This window comes from Macaca nemestrina, chromosome 17, assembly GCF_043159975.1.
Source record: "Macaca nemestrina isolate mMacNem1 chromosome 17, mMacNem.hap1, whole genome shotgun sequence".
In the NCBI taxonomy this organism is placed as follows: Eukaryota; Metazoa; Chordata; class Mammalia; order Primates; family Cercopithecidae; genus Macaca; species Macaca nemestrina.
The window spans coordinates 53,042,328-53,059,485 of NC_092141.1; the positions used below are offsets into that span (position 1 = coordinate 53,042,328).

At 41.8% G+C, this 17,158-nt stretch overlaps 1 long non-coding RNA gene across 1 annotated transcript; it reads left to right on the top strand.

Moving 5' to 3' along the window:
* Nucleotides 1–4,500: 4,500 nt before the first annotated feature.
* On the top strand, nt 4,501–14,710 carry LOC139359366 (uncharacterized). Its single transcript, XR_011615282.1, has 4 exons — nt 4,501–4,684; nt 12,611–12,737; nt 14,144–14,245; nt 14,579–14,710. It is a non-coding gene; the product is annotated as an uncharacterized lncRNA (long non-coding RNA).
* The last annotated feature ends 2,448 nt before the right edge of the window (nt 14,711–17,158 follow it).

Sequence of the window (17,158 nt, forward strand, 5' to 3'; positions counted from 1 at the left end):
GACCAAATGCTACATGTAAAGGGGGTATCAGTAACCCAGCTCCAGCTGCTTACTGACATGTGGGGTTCTGACCCAGGAACTTTTTGTATTTTCCAGGGCTTTTTATATTTTTAAGAGAAGCTAGAAATGTGAAAATGTGTGAAACTTCCCAGCTTAATCATGTTGATTCCAAGTGTTAACAAACATTGTATAGGTCAAAGAAAATTACATATCAGTGGGCCACATCTAGTTTCTGGGCTGCCACTTTGTGACCTCTGCCCTATATGGAACTTTCCAGTGTATGCATAGATATCTGCAGGCAGGGGTTTGTAGCTGTTGTCAGTAATTCGGGCGAAAAAACTTAGGTAGAAACATTCTCAGGGCAACGAGAGTCATAAACAATGTCACCATGCTACTCAGCAAAAGAGAGGGTGATCTGGTGAATGGATAGAAAGAATGGAAAACAAAATAATATAATAAGATCTACACCTCCTCAGAAAGCATGGCTTTGTTCGAAGTGGTAATGGGATTGCTAAAGGCTTCCTTCCAACCTTGGGAGCTGGACAGCTCCAGAGGCAGTCTTCCCAAATCCTCCTGCAGGGCGGCTGGGCTTGTGGAGGAGTAGGGAGGGACATCGTCATGGAGAACAGGATTGCCATGCCAGGTGTGTAGACACACGTGTGGTTCAGCATAGGTTTTTCTTTTTCTCACTGGCCTCAAGCATACTTCTCCCGGCTCTTAGCCAACATAACCTCAAGGCTTCACATCTGGGGAGGGGCTGACAATGATGAAATTCCCCTTTCCAAGGAAGCTCTTTCTTTACCTGTGACCACCCGTAGAGGTACTGGCACAAGTGCATGCGGCCCAGTCATTCACAGTGGTTGCCCTGCCTCTAGCCCTCTCTGTTTAAGCATGAAGAGGAAACAATGCTGGCCTTCAAAACCCTTTTCATCTACTTTCTCACAGTGATGATACTATGACTGTACCTCCTGAGAACTCGCCTTTGGTGCCATTTCAGCTCTTCCTTTTCCTTTAGTTATGATTCAAGTCTCACCAGTTATTTTTCTACAAAGCTTACTCATCCCAAGACATCATTTTCTATTTCTACAGCCACCATCCTTTATCCACGTGCCCAAGATTTCAAATTCCTATTACTATTCATGGCCTGTGAAAAAGGGGTTTCTTGCCTCCAGTCTCTCCCCACTTGCCTCAAACACCACTTCCATCATGTCATCTCCTTCCCTATTATTTATTATCTCAAATTAAAATACACAAACATGACCTGAAAAGACTACCCTCTCCCACCCCCCACTGCCTCCATGTATAGCCTATCCAGTTACCTTCAGGCAACAGAAAGAGAATACATTTTGGAATCACACAGACCCATTTATGTCTTGACTCTGCCATTTGCTCCCTATGTGACCTGAATGAATTATATGACCTCTCTTGCCTGAAGTCACCTCATCTGAAAATTGGGAAATTAATACGTAGCTTTCATGGTTGTTGGGAGAATGACATAAGCAAATGTATGCTATCTCACTGTAAGTACTCAAAAAATAGTAGCAGTCATTAACATTACTCTCCACAAATATAGCCTTAGAGAGACAAAATAAGAGGGTGTTTACATCTGTCAGCACATGATAGAAATGTCAAAAGAATCTGAAGCAAAGTAAATAATTAATGGAAATGTGCACTTATTTGTTCTGCTATTGAGCAAAAGAAAATGTTTAAGAATTTATCAAAAGAGAAGATAAAAGTCTACTGCTACCAAGTTTTACCATTTTTTTTCCTCCTAAACATTTTAGTTGTGTCATACCTATGTTCTCCTTCAACACAGATAGGTGGTTTTGATCAAAGTCCCTGCATGTCCCCTTGTAAACAACTAGAACATGCTCAACCTTGTGCAATCTGGCCTGCAGTCACTTTCCACCTTCATACCACAATTAAGAATGGCAGAGCAGAAACATGCAAATTGTCTGAAGTCAAACAAACCCAAATGTGAATCCTGTCTCTATTAAAGTCCTAGCTGTGGGACTGCAAGCAGGGTATTCGATCTCTCCAAGCCTCAGCCTCTTTCCTGTAAAATTAGGAGAATCATCCCATTCATGTAGGGAATGCTAGATTAGTGTCACTTTGAAAGGGATTCACCTATTTTAACTATGCAATAAATGTTACCTCCCATTTTCTTTCCATTTAAGTGGTCTCCAATGTTTACAGCTGCTAAGAAATTTCCTTGATCAAGTCCTCTTAACGCTAACTGCTACTTTACTCTGCACCATCTCATCAAATGAAATTTTAAAATTTTAGAATTACAAGAAAAAAGAGTTTTTGAGTTAGACAGACTTGGTTTTGAACCTGGTTTCAACAATAACTAGCTGTGTTATCTGGATAAGTCTCAGTTTCTTTATCTGTAAGACAGGAGTAACAACAGTTCTTCCTTTAGAGAGCCTTTATGAGGATTCAATGAAATAAGGCTCAGAACAGGATCTGGCAGAGAAAAAGGATCCAGCAGAGGGTAGCCACTCTTATTAAAGTGGCAAGTAGAAGAAATTGTAGCTAACAGGTTGAGATTTTTATCTTAACTTGACACAAATAGTCCATTCCCATAACCTCTCTGTTTCCATATCTGGAAACTGAAAGTCATATACCTGCTTTATATCCCAGGAATCTTGTGAAGACGAAATAACATCATGGATATGAAGATTTCTTGAAAAATGAAAAGTACAGTGATATATTTTGGCTGTGTCCCCACCCAAATCTCATCTTGAATTGTAGTTCCAATAATCCCCACATGTGAAGGGTGGGACCAGGTGGAGATAATTGAATCATGGGGGTGGTTCTCATGATAGTGAATTAGTTCTCATGAGATCTGATGGTTTTATCAGGGGCTTCCCCTTTTGATCAGTACTCACTCTATCCTGCTGCCCTGTGAAGAAGGTACCTGCTTCTCCTTTGTCTTCCACCATGATTGTAAGTTTCCTGAGGCCTCCCTAGCAATGTGAAACTGTGAGCCAATTAAACCTCTTTCCTTTATAAATTACCCAATCTCAGGCAGTTCTTTATAGCAGCATGAGAATGGACTAATATAATAAATTGTTACCCGTAGAGTGGGGTGCTTCTATAAGGATACTCGAAAATGTGGAGGCGACTTTGGAACTGGGTAACAGGCAGAGGCTGGAACAGTTTGGAAGGCTCAGAAGAAGACAGGAAGATGTGGGAAAGTTTGGAACTTCCTAGAAACTTGTTGAATGGTTGACCAAAATGCTGATAGTGGTATGGACAATGACATGTCCAGGCTGAGGTGGTCTCAGATGGAGATGAGGTACTTGTTGGGAAATGGAGTAAAGGCAACTCTTGTTATGCTTTAGCAAAGAGACTGGTGTCATTTTGTCCTTGTCCTAGAGATCTGTGGAACTTTGAACTTGAGAGAGATGTTTTAGGGTATCTGGCAGAAGAAATTTCTAAGTGGCAAAACACTCAAGAGGAAGCAGACATAAAAGTCTGGAAAATTTGCAACCTTATGATGCCATAAAAAAGAAAACCCCATTTTATGGGGGGGAAAATTCAAGCTGGCTGTAGAAATTTGCATAACTAACAAGGAGCTGAGAGTTAATCACCAAGATAATAGGGAAAATGTCTCCAGGGCATGTCAGAGACCTTCATGGCCAGGGGGTAAGAATGGTTTCCTGGCCCAGGGTCCTGCTGCTCTATACAGCCTTAGGACACAGTGCCCTGCATCCCAGCTGCTTCAGTTCCAGCCACAGCCAAAAGGGGCCAATGTGCGGCTCAGGCCATTGCTTCAGAGGGTGCAATCCTAAGTCTTAGCGGCTAACACATGGTGTTGGGTCTGTGGGTGCACAGAAGTCAAACATTGAGGTTTGGGAACCTCCATCTAGATTTCAGAGGATGGATGGAAATGCCTGGATGCCCAGGCAGAAGCTTGCTGCAGGGGCAGAGCCCTCATGGAGAACCTCCACTAGGGCAGAGTGGAAGAAAAATGTAGGGTTGGAGCCTCCACATACAGTCCCCACTGGGGCACGACCTAGTGGAGCTGTGAAAAGAGGGTCACTGTTCTCCAGACCCCAGAATGGTAGTTCCACTGACAGGCTGCATCATGCACCTGGAAAAACTGCAGAGACTCAACGCCAGCCATGAAAACAGCTCGGGGGGGCTCATGCCCTGCAAAGCCACAGGGTAGAGCTGTCCAAGGCCATTAGAGCTCACTTCTTGCATCAGCATAATCTGAATATGAGACATGGAGTCAAAGGGGATCATTCTGAAACTTCAAGGTTTAATGATTGCCCTACTGGATTTTGGACTTGCATGGGGCCTGCAGCCCCTTAGTTTTGAACAATTTCTCACATTTAGAATGGGTATATTTATACAATGCCTGTACCCCCATTGTATCTAGGAAGTAACAGATACAATCAAAAAAATAACAGATACAAAAAAGGCTCAGATATTGTAATTCCAATAATCCCCATGTGTCCAGGGTGGGACCAGGTAGAGGTAACTGAATCATGGGGTTGGTTTCCCTGATGCTGTTGTTGTGACAGTGAGTTAGTTCTCATGAAATCTGATGGTTCTATCAGGGGCTTCTCCCTTCGCTTGGCACTCAGTTCTGCTGCCCTGTGAAGAAGGTGCCTGCTTTTCTTTTGCCTTCTGCCATGACTGTAAGCTTCCTGAGGCCTCCCCAGCAAAACAGGTGAGTCAATTAACCCTCTTTCCTTTATAAATTACCCAATCTTGGTCAGTTCTTTATGGCAGCATAAGAATGGACTAATAGTATAGGTTTTACACATCTGCTAGCAAAAAACGTTCTATTTTTCTGATTCCCTTTATGTCTGTCTGTTGGTCTGACAGCTCATTGAAGTCAGGGAAAGATCCTTTAATTTCTTTTGTACCCATTGCATGGTTTCTAATTCCCATTGCCTGCTCAGTGCATACTCACTACTTGTTTCTCACCCATGCCTGCCTTATAGAACAAGATAAAATTAAAAACACCTACCCCTTTTGTGTGGGCAGTGTTTCTGCCAAGGCAACGATTCAGCTCCTGCCTGGTATGAGGGTCTGAGCTGCCCCAAGGAGAGGGGAAAGATTAAGCATCTATAATAAATGTTCCCTAGGCAGGGAGGGAAAAATCACCTAACACTCTTGTGGCTTTTAGAAAAAAAAGGGGAAGAGAAGGAGGAAAAAGAAAACCCTGAGCTTTAAACAAGTGGCCGGGCTGTTTGTCATCTGTAAAATGAGGCGATGGAAAGCAGGAAAGGGCAGTGGTCCCTGGGTCTGCTTCAAGGATTCGTGCCTCAGACATCTGCTCCAATGCTCTTGGGCTGTCCATCTGCAATTTCTTTTTTCTTTAACAAAAACAGAGAACCCTCACTGGGCTGAAGTTTCCCACCTGGGCTGAGTTTTCAGACCTGGCCTAGGTGGTCCCTAAGTAAATATTTTTATCCTCACTCACTCACCTCCTCCTGAGGAAAAAAAACCATCTTTTTGCTCAGTGAGAGAAGAAAGCACCCAAACCAAACAACAGATTCTTTGCAGCATTTGAACCCTCATTCTAGGGACTCCCACAAGGGCATGTGGTTTAAATCAGAGTACCCAAGCTACTTGTCTATCTTATGGACAAATCTGATTAACATGGACTCGGAGAGAAAGTTTGGATGCATGCCAAAGTACTTTAGTACCTGTGCAGACTGGTGCATGGACTCTTCCCATTACCCAATAGTTCTAGACATCCACCTGCAGGCAAAAAGTAAAGAAACAGCTTAACCTAAAGTGCAAACTATGGTGTACTCTTGATTTTTCACATGGAGCCCTTCATGATTTCGCCATAGCTGGCAGATTCAATAGAAGTCCTCCTGCTGTAGACAGAATTTCTATGGTCCTTTTGCCTCTGCATTCATTTGGTTTGGGCTGAGTAGTTTTTTTTTCAGATGCGCCTCCATTTGTGTCAGGCACTTGTGCTGGGCTGGAGGGATCCAAAGATGAACAAAAGACAACCTCTGCCCTCTGGAAGCACACTGCTCTTGTGATAAGGATAAAAATCCAGACTGATGATTATAAAGTGATCAGTTTGCTAGGGTTCCTACAGCAGATTGTCACAAACTTGGTGACTTGAAAAAGCCTACACTTACTCTCTCACAGTTCTGGGGGACAGAAGTCTGAAATCCAGGGGTCAGCAAGGTTCATTCTTTCTGGAGACTGTGCAGAAGAATCCATTCCGTGCCTCTCTCTCCTGGCTTCTGGTGGCTGCTGGCAGTCCTTGGGATTTGTTGGCTTGTAGCTGCATAATTCCAATCTCTGCATTTGTCTTCACTTGGCCTTCCCTTTGTGTCACATCTCCCTCTCCTTTATCTTATAAGGACACATCACTGGATTTATAACCCATACTAAACCCAGGATGACCTCATCCAAAGACCCTTGAGTTAATTATATCTGCAAATATCTTATTTCCAAATAAGGTCACATTCATAAGGTAATAGGGCTTAGGGTTTGGATATATAGTTTGGGAGAACACAGTTCAATCTATAGCAAAGATCAAATATGATATGTACTATAAAAATAGAGGCAGGCCGGGCGCGGTGGCTCAAGCCTGTAATCCCAGCACTTTGGGAGGCCGAGATGGGCGGATCACGAGGTCAGGAGATCGAGACCATCCTGGCTAACACGGTGAAACCCCGTCTCTACTAAAAAATACAAAAAACTAGCCGGGCGCGGTGGCGGGCGCCTGTAGTCCCAGCTACTCCGGAGGCTGAGGCAGGAGAATGGCGTGAACCCGGGAGGCGGAGCTTGCAGTGAGCTGAGATCCGGCCACTGCACTCCAGCCTGGGCGGCAGAGCGAGACTCCGTCTCAAAAAAAAAAAATAAAAAAATAAAAAAATAAAAAAAATAAAAAATAGAGGCAAACACAGGACATGATTGTAGCAGAGAAGAGGATGGTCCATTGCAGCTGACTGAGAGTCAGGAAAGGGCTCTAGAGGAGGTGACTCATAAGGGGAGTTTGGGACGACAAGCTGGAGTGTGTCCTAAGGAGGGGCTGCTTGTGTGAAAGTGAAGAGGTTTGCACGTGTCATAAAGGGGATGACTCCATCTTTGGTATTTGAGTGTTGGCAGGATCCTGGGATCCCTTCTGTGCTCAACCCTCTTCTCCACCACTGCCTTTGCTACCTGACAAGAAAGACCTCTCTGAGCTGGCTGGAATTTCAAACAGTGTAGCCTCTAGCCTACCATGCATGAAGCCCCCCAACTTGGCCTCTCATCTAAACATAAAAAAGTCCCAAACTACCCCCCAACCCCACCCCTAATTGTTCTCCTTCTCATCATTGGAATTCTTTGCAATGTCTTCCCTTTCTGAGAATCTCAGCCTGCTGTGAATACTAACTAAACATTCATTCATATTCATTGGTGAGTGTCATCTGGGTGAGTGATCAGATCCTGCCTCTGGGTGAACTGACCAAATAGAAAAAATGGTGGGAGTGGGGAATCATAGAGAGTTTGTGTGAATGGGGTGTGTGGAGTGTGAGTAGGGTGGAAGAGAAGTTAGTTCAGATTGGAGAGGTAAACAGAAGGCAAATTATGGAGAGTCTATCATAGCAAAAGTCCTACAGCAAACACAAACTGGAAAAGGTGTATTGAAGCCAAATGGCTCAAATTCACCTGTAAAACACAGGTGCTGCTGCTCGGGGACCACCCTGGTTTTTAAGAAATGAAGGCTTAAGCATTAGGAAATACAGGATAGGATGGATGAACAAACAAAAGTCTGAAGCACAGAGAGCCTTCTAGAGGTGGAGCTTCCTGTCTTTAGAGCCAGAATTTTCCAGGGTCTGAATTTCATTCTGTAAGCCTGTTTGAGGTGAGTTAACCCTTTAGGCATGTGGTGCAGATGATTAAAGTTCTTGGGTAGTGTCCTTTGAGCCCATCACTAGTTTATAAATCTTATGTGCTTGCAAAGGCATCTTTTGTTGGGCCAGAGGAATGATTTACTCTTCGTGGAGTAAACTTGGCCAATAGCTACTCTTGACATAAGTGTGGAGGGACAAAACAATAAGGAGATTTTCAACTGGTCATTTCCATCCAGTTGACAAAATTATCAGAGCAGCAGCGGTGTGACTTCTTTTTTGACTCCCACGAAACTGCCTAGACCATAAAGTAAGCCCGAGCTGGCCAGGTGCGGTGGCTCATGCCTGTAATCCCAGCACTTTGGGAGGCCGAGGCGGGCAGATCACGAGGTCAAGAGGTCAAAACCATCCTGGCCAACTGATGAAACCCCGTCTACTAAAAATACAAAAATCAGCTGGGCGTGGTGGCGGGCACCTGTAGTCCCAGCTACTCGTGAGGCTGAGGCAGGAGAACCGCTTGAACCCGGGAGGCAGAGTTTGCAGTGATCTGAGATTGCGCCACTGCACTCCAGCCTGGGCGATAGGGCCAGACTCCATCTCCAAAATAAATAAATAAAAAGTACACTCTGGTTATGAAAAAGAGGGGGCTATCTTACACGCTGACGTGGGGTTGGAAGTGCTTTTTGATTAAGGATGTCTGAGGTTGCTTTGGTGTGAAACAGTTCATGAATTTGTGGCAATTATCCACCCCCACACTGATTGTGCTGCTTCAGCTGAGGTCACAGCATCAGGGTGAGGATTTGTGTGGAAATTCAAACTTCACTGGAACGCTGTCCTCAAAGAACTCTCCCCGCTTCACTGCCCCCCGCCCCGCCCCACACACACCCTGAGGAGTTTTTGCGAATGATCCTTTATCCTAAATACCCCACCACTCCAGGAACACTACATGGCTGATTCAGAAGGCCACATCCCATGCATTCTTGTTGTCCTTCCAAACTCATTATTTATGTGTGGCTTTGGATGGTCTTCAGAAGATTTGCTGAAGCATTCACACCACTCCAATCCAAAACTTCACTCTATTGCTAGACTATTCTTTATGTGACAGCTATGGCATCCCAGATCATTTTAGAATCAAATGTCAGGTACATACCCTTTCAAAGATAGAAAATGGAGGGAAAATCGCCAGCTGCCCCAATCTTCAACTACTTCTCCTTAAAGGCCCTATGGTATTCCATATTAGAGGCTTGGAAAATCACCACACGGCTGTCAGCAAACTGCAGGAATTGTACTGGCAAGATTGGCTTGTGGTGGCTCTGTCTACAAATTTGTGTTTCTTGTCTGCCTGCCAACACCCACTGTCCCTGATAAATGTAGCGCTCAGAGATGGCTAACAAGAGAGGTAGATTGTAGCACATACACCAAGCCCCTGGAGAAGATCAGTGAGGGGAGGTTTAGAAATAAAGCAGAGATGGTGAGATTGAGAATTGGAGAATCTGGGTGCACATCCAGAAAGCCAGGAGCAAATCAATGCTTCAGTCATTACTTGCATATCTCTGATAGGTAAGACTGATAGTAGGGACTGTGGAGATATAAAGAAACACATGATGTGACCTTTACTCTAAATGAGCCTTCAGTCTGTGTGGGTGGCTAACAGATGTCCTATGCAGGAGTGTAAGTGACAACATAATTTAATAAATGGAGGAGATAAAGGTTATGTCTATGATATATTAATAGTGAACATAGGGGAAGACATATATTCCAATTTGGCATAGTTAGATGATTTGAGTTTGAGATGATTATAGACTTCTAAATATACATGTCCATCAAACAATTGCTTAAGTGGGACTTGAGCTTAGGAAAGTGGTCAAATTTGAGTTTATAGATAGATTTAGGAACCATTAGTGCAGAAGTAATACAACTGCTCCAAGGGATAGAAGAGCAGAGGTTAAGGACCGAACTTTGTTTCAATCCAGTTGCCAGAGGAAATGGATTAACTAATAAACAGAGAAAAGGATATGAAGAAACGTATAAAACTGAGATAGTGTAACACTGTGGAAACCAAGGGAAGATGACGCAAAAAAGTTGGTAATGTGGTCAGTAATGTGTAATGCTGCAATGAGGCTACGGAGATTGGGGAAAAAAAGTCCTATACAGCATTTAAGGGCCAGAAAAAAGACAGTGACTTCTGAGCAGCCCATACGAGTGGGGTGGTCCTTTTCTCACTTCTTCAGGCAGTTTGCCTGTTCTGTTAACATTTCCTGATATAGAATGGTTTTAACGTTTTCAACCTCCTATCACTTTCCTCTGTCTGTCAGCAGAAGAGCATAATTGGGAGGAAAATCACATAGGCTCAAATCCAAATTTGTTTTTACCGGCAGAGGACCTCTGCCGGTAAAAACAAATTTGGCAACCAACTGAGCAGGTCACAAGCTGAGGGCAGAACCCCTGATTCTCATGGCACAACATTTCCTCAAGCCTGTCAGTCTTTAAATGCAATTAGTCAACTGGGTGTGAATCCATTTGAGATATTTTGTTGAATGTCTGGTTGAAATTAATAAGTGCTATGTTTGGGAGTAGTCCCTTAATTTATCAGCATAGTAAATTTTAGCTGAAAGGCAAATGAAGTTAACCTGCCATGATTTGTTCTTAGTGAACAATGGTGGGTTCTTGGTGATCACTTTATTGTTTGTTTGGGTTTTTAGCCTATAGTTTAATCATCTTTTCTAGAATTTTGTCAAGGATTTTAATAATGGCATTAAAAATAAAAACATACAAATGTTTATGAACATTTAGGTTTAAGGAATTAGATATTAGTAAATTTGGATAGCTTCTGATCACTAGCCTTCTGAGAACTCTCCCATTCATTGTATCATCTGATAGTTAATAAGATTGTTAAGAGGACATATGTATATTTATTTTAGAGCTTACAACTTTCCAACGCCTAAACAGTTGAGCTCATGAGTGCCTAATTGTTCTCCCTCAATCTTGACTTGAATTCCTTTTTTATATTGTTTGTTTCATTGAGTGTAAAGATAATTCTTGCTAGAAAATAAAAAAACTAAAGAGAAGTTGAGTGTTGTGGCTGGGTGCAGTGGCTCACACTTATAATCCCAGCACTTTGGAAGGCCAAGGTGGGTGGATCGCTTGAGGTCAGGAGTTCGAGACTAGCCTGGACAACATGGTGAAACCCCGTCTCTAACAAAAATGTAAAAAATTAGCTGGATGTGGTGGTGCACATCTGTAATCCCAGCTACTGGGAAGGGTGAGGCAGGAGAATCACTTGAATGCAGGAGGCAGAGGTTGCAGTGAGCCGAAATCATGCCACTGCAATCCAGTCTGGGTAACAGAGCAAGACTCTGTCTCAAAAGAAAACAAAAGAAAAAAAAAAAGTTGAGCTTGCTTCCTTCTCTCTGTTATTCAGGACAGCAGTTCAGTCTGATAGCTGTTTAAGCACCCACTCTGTATGCATGCTATGAAAGGCTTCAGTGATATGAGGATCTTACCCAAGATTTACTTCATTCTGTTTTTAGTGGTCAGCAAATAACTGGCACTAATACTGTATCTTCACATTCAAACCCATTTTCTGGATGAATTTTTTTGAGATCTAAATGCACAAACCCCCACTACGTATCCAATAGGGTTCATGAGTTGCCCGTTTCCTTTTATCTTTGGTGGGATTATTTTCAACTGAGTAATCACAGTGTTAACTCTCAGTATTCCTCAAATTTAGAAGTCCTCAGTCTCTTTAGATGTCTTCTAGATGTGGACTTGCTTCTAGCTATTCTCTGAATTTCTTGAAGCCTTAGGTAACATGTCCAGCAATCCTTACTGTATCTTTAACCTTTTGGAGAAGGTTCTCTTAAAATTCCTGTTAATTCAAGACTGTTTTGAAGGCCAATTCTAAGTCAAAGGGAAATTCATCTATGTTTTCCCTCTGTTTGCTAAATGATAAAATTGTCAATGAGGCTAATGTTTGTGAGATAGTCTAATTTTAATGGAATCAGACTTCTGGTAAACATATGTAGAGTTAAAGTCTCCTATCCTATTATCTCTATATTTTTAAAATATACTCTGTATTAGGAAATAATTTTAAATAATTTATATTAGAAAAATATCCTTAAACACCATCTGGCTAGGTATCCTATGATATAATTCCACCAAAACAGAACTTTTGATTCTCTTTCCCTTTATTGCAATTGATAGGCTTTTTACTTTACTTCCCCTCTCCAATCTATAGGTTTTTATACTAGTATATGACTCCATTATTTACAGGTCTAAATTCTTCTGCTTTTTCTCTGCTTGATAGGCAATATCCCACCTGGTTTCTTCAGATGGGATTAAGAAAAGATTTACAAGTAAGCAAGACTTTGGCTTGCAAGACATTGGCTTGCAAGACAAGCCAATGTCAAGCAAGAAAGGCTTGAAATAGATTGGAAGTTTCTATGAGGGCTCATCAGGGCTGGCAGTAAATAAGGGAAACTTGGGCAAGGGATTTGCCTCATGAGAAACTTCTTTAGCAGTGCTAAGATTGACCCTGCTTAAGCACCCAACTTCTGATGTTTTGTAAGATTTGTGTCTTATAGAGCCAGTCCCCTAAGGGAATACATCATTTTCATTCATCCACAAACCTCCAAAGCCAGTATTCAAAGAAGGGTCACATTTTCTGCTGGGAAACTCATTCCCTTTCAATCCCCTATGATTTTCACTTTTACCCCCATTATACCTCCAAATACACCTGACCTGCTGGATTTAAAATATTCATTTTTCACATCTCTCTTCCCTAACAGATTGCAACCTTGTGGAGGGCAGAGGCTGTGTCTGCCTCATCTGTGCATTTCCACCACCCAATCCATAGTAGATGTTTCTTGAATAAATGATCTTATTTCCTTTGTGAGCAGTTACGGTGGATCCCAGGTAAGGGTGTCTGTTTGTATGTACCAAGAGTAACCCTAGTCTTTCAGAGCAACAGAATTCCCATCTTTTGTGACTTAGCAAGGGCAAGAATTCTGGTCAGAAGTATTTGCCATTTAAATGTGTTTCTCTGGATAGGATTAATATTCCTCTTTTGGCTTTTTTATAATGGTTCATTTATTGTATATTCTAGTCATAGGCTTCACCATGCAAATAGAGAAATATCTAGAAGGTTGCATATATCTTTGAATCCTGACATGTCAACTGTTTGTCCCCTCTACTCTGTAGGTTTGGTATATAAATGACATTTACCATTGCCTAAGAACTACTAAGAACTTCTGCCCGCCCTGTGCTTCATCTTGTTATGTCAGATATAGCATCTTCCATATAATTCTGTTTTGCAGTATATTTGGCCTTTTTACCTCTCTCTGACAAAAACCCTGTTTCCACTCTTGTTGATCAGGGCAGAATTGTCTGCCAAATACATTCTTCCCAGTCTTTGTGACGTGTAGCCAGATTCTACAGATTCTAGCCAGGACATTTGTTCTGATGTCATAGGCCACAGTCTAGGAAATTAACATCTTCTCTTCAACACTGTCTCTAGCTGTTTGCTCCCTTAGCCTCCTTTCTTTTCCAAAGACATGACGTTCAGCTGGAATAGCTTAAAACATCACCTGTGTCCTGAGTGCCCATTTACAATTTTCCATACAGAACACTGGGGTCTCTGGGCACCCAACCCACCATTCGTTTCCATGGGGGGCAGTGAATGGTGAGATTCAGGGGTCTTATCTTGTATATTGCCACATACCCTCTCTACTGTGGTCTTGTGACTGACTGTCCATGCATAGGTGCCTCTGGATGGCACAGGTCAAACTCTTCCTGACATAATTTCCTCCAGGAATAATAATGGGGTTCTTTTATGTGATAGCCCCTAAAAATCTCTTTTATTGTTCTTAGAGCATGAAATGATACTTTTTATCAAAATATCTCATAGCATGCTCCACTACAATCTCTGTGGAATTTCCTCCTTTCTTCTCATTCACATAACTTTTGACATCTATTTCTATTCATAATTTTGGCATCTTTTTCTACTTGGTTGCTTACTTCCTGGATTAGTTTTTTCACTTTCTATTATGTTCATTCTCTAATAAACTAGAATGTAACAAGGTGATCCTCAAACTTTTTCTTTCATTTTTAATGGCCACTGAAGCTTGAACGTAGAGTAAATAGAACTCTTAATCAGAGGAAGACAAACACAAATAGATTCCAAAGGTCAGAAAGCTCTAATCTGTACATCACTTCCAAGCCTGAAGAACAAGAAAACATCTTGGAACGGCAGGGAACGATTGTTTTCAAGCCCCACTGACTGGAACAAAGTAATGACCTTCTCATTCATTTTCTGTTAAAAGGGCTCTGTATATTTGAGAATCTTCATGTGGCTTCTCAGCAGCTGATACTGACACATTAGAAAGCCCATAATCAGCACCATGATGTTGTTAAAAGAACACCAGGTAAGGAATCTGGAGAACTGGGTTCTAATACAAATTCCTCCATTGTGTGGTTTGGGGCTATTTATTTGAATTCCGAATCTCATTTCCTGATCTATTGACTTGGGGCAGAAAATAGTCCTTAATGTTTTTCACTGGGTAGTTGTGAGGTTAACACACACACACACACACACACACACACACATTTTACAAAGTGAATAGTGCTGCACAAATACTACATTTAAATTATCATTGCAGCTTTAAGGCAGCTTGCAAACCTATAGCCCTCATAAAAAGGATAAGCTAGAATGAATAATCCTAGATTCTTTGATTTTTTGTTTGTTTGTTTGTTTATAGCAGAGAGGTATCTATAAGAGATTGAGCAGGCCACTCATCCTGTTTGAGAATTCCGCTATCTGTGAACTGGGGATGATAATAATATCTGGCCTTCTAAGTTCTGCTTTCTGGCCTGAGGCTCAACCTCTTCACCTCATGAATGACACCAGGAAGATTCAGCCTTCAGGAAAAAGAGTGCCCCTACTCAACTCTGAAATCACAACTTTACCTGAAGAGTCCATCAGGACAACACAACAGAAGAAAAAAATAATAAAACCAACATCTATACATACATGCCTTGTATATAATAGCTGATTGAGACGGAGGTAGAAAGAATTGACATTTCTTTGCACTAGGGTATTTTATACTAGGGTACAAAATAGCTTGAAGTAGAACCTATCTTTTCAGCTTACAGCTTTCGATAGCCATGCCATCCTTAATTGGTTATTTGATTTTCTATCTACAATTCTTTATTATACTGTGAAATAATAAGAAATACACATATTGTCCCCAGTTTCTGGCATAGAGCTGCTAAAACCCTTGCAATTTCCTGAACAATAGGGATGCTAGGAGGATCTTTAGTTCTAATATTTGGTCTTCGAGCCTGGTTCTTGACACAGAGCTCCTAAATCTCTAGGAATTTCCTGGGTGATAGAAACATCTTTTGTTCTTTTGAGGTTACTCTTGGTAGGCTCCTGGATATGGGCCGGTCACTAGAAAGATCAAGCCATGATTATAAGCTTGGAACTTTCAGCCCCAGCCCCCATTCTCCAGAGAGGGGAGAGTGGCTGGAAATGGAGTGAAAAATAAATCATGCCTACGTGATGATGCCTCCATAAATATCCCTAAACTGTGGGGTTTGGAGAGTTTCTGGTTTGGCAAATGCATCCATGTGCCAGCAGCACGGCACACCCCAATTCTATAGGGTCAGAATCTTCTGTACTTTGGGACCCTTTTCAACTTCACCCTACATATCTCTCCCACCTGTCTGTTCATCTATATTCTTTATTATATCCTTTACTAATACACTGGTAAATGTAACTTTCCCCGAGTTCTGTGAGCCATTCTTAAACCCAAGAAGGAAGTAGTGGGAACCACGATTTACAGCCCACATACCTATATAGTACACTCGTGTAGTATAGGTAACATCCTACTACTTGCAATTGGCATCAAAAGCTGGGGTAAGTCTTACAGAACTCAGGCCTTAACCTATGGGATCTGATGCTATCTGCAGGTATGTAATGTCAGAATTGAACTGAATTGTAAGACATCCAGCTGGTGTGTGCTAGAGAACTGCTTGTTGTATGATAAAATATCCCTACACATCTGGTGTCAGAAGTATTATGTTGAGTGGTCTGTGAGAGTAGGAAAAAAAAACACTTTGGATTTATTTTTCTTATCTCTAATAGTACAGTTCAGCCAGAACTACAGATTCAATGATTGTCTACACTGACAAAGCTTGAGAATCAAAGAGAGAATGACATTAGTGGGTACAGACTCAGACACATGACATGGAAATGTAGAGTGATGGAATGTAGCCCAGAAAGCCCAAAAATCTATGAGCACACAGGAGGAGATATAGATATGTATACACACACCACACACACACACACACACACACACACACACACACACAGGTATACACCTCCCAAATGGTATCAGAGCTGAGAACAAACAGGCGCTGCTATTCTATTTTTAAGGCTGTCATTTTTCAGCAGATCAGAACAAAGTAGAACACAGTAGGAGAAAAAAGCGAACTGAGGGTTCTATTGCTTTTGTTTGAAGTCATCCATGCTGAAGTTGATTTTAATTTAAATGTGGGGTTAGTTTACCTTGGGGGTCATAGTGCACGTGCAAGCTAAGACCCTCAGCAATTATCTTGCACCATGTAAAAATCAACGAACCTGTGCACTTGAGGAAAGGCTATTTGTTACTTTTTCACTAGAAATAAATTAACCAGCCAACTCAAGGATACATACACTTAATGACAGTGACAAAAACGAGTCGATATCTTCTTTACTGACTTCCCCCAGCAAATGTAACGGAGAGTTGACTTTCCTGGGTTGGTATCTAGAAAGGTAAGCCTGAATGGTTATTTTTTAAATAATCTCTCATGTGTAAACAGAATGTACTTCCCTGTTTTGTATTTGACACTTGCACCAATGTAGTGATTTTAAAGTAAACAATTTTGGACTAGAATCCTCATGACTTGCTATGGTCTGAATGTTTGTTTCCCCACAAAATTCATGTCTTAAAACCTAATCACCAAGATGATGGTATTAGGAGGTGGAGTCTGTGGGAGATGATTAGGTCAGGAGAGCTCCCCACTCATGCATAGGATTAGTGCCCTTATGAAAAAGACCCCAGATAACTAGTTAGAGGGCTACCCTTCCACCATGTGAGGACATGACAAGAAGTCAGCAGTCTGCAACCCAGAAGAGCGCCCTCATCAGATGCTGAATCTACAGGCATCTTAATCTTGGACTTCTTAGTCTCCAGAGCTGTGGAAAATAAATTTCTGTTACTTATAAGCAACCCATTTTAGTGTATTTTGTTATGGCAGCCTGGACAGACTAAGGCATGACTTTTCCCAATGACCTA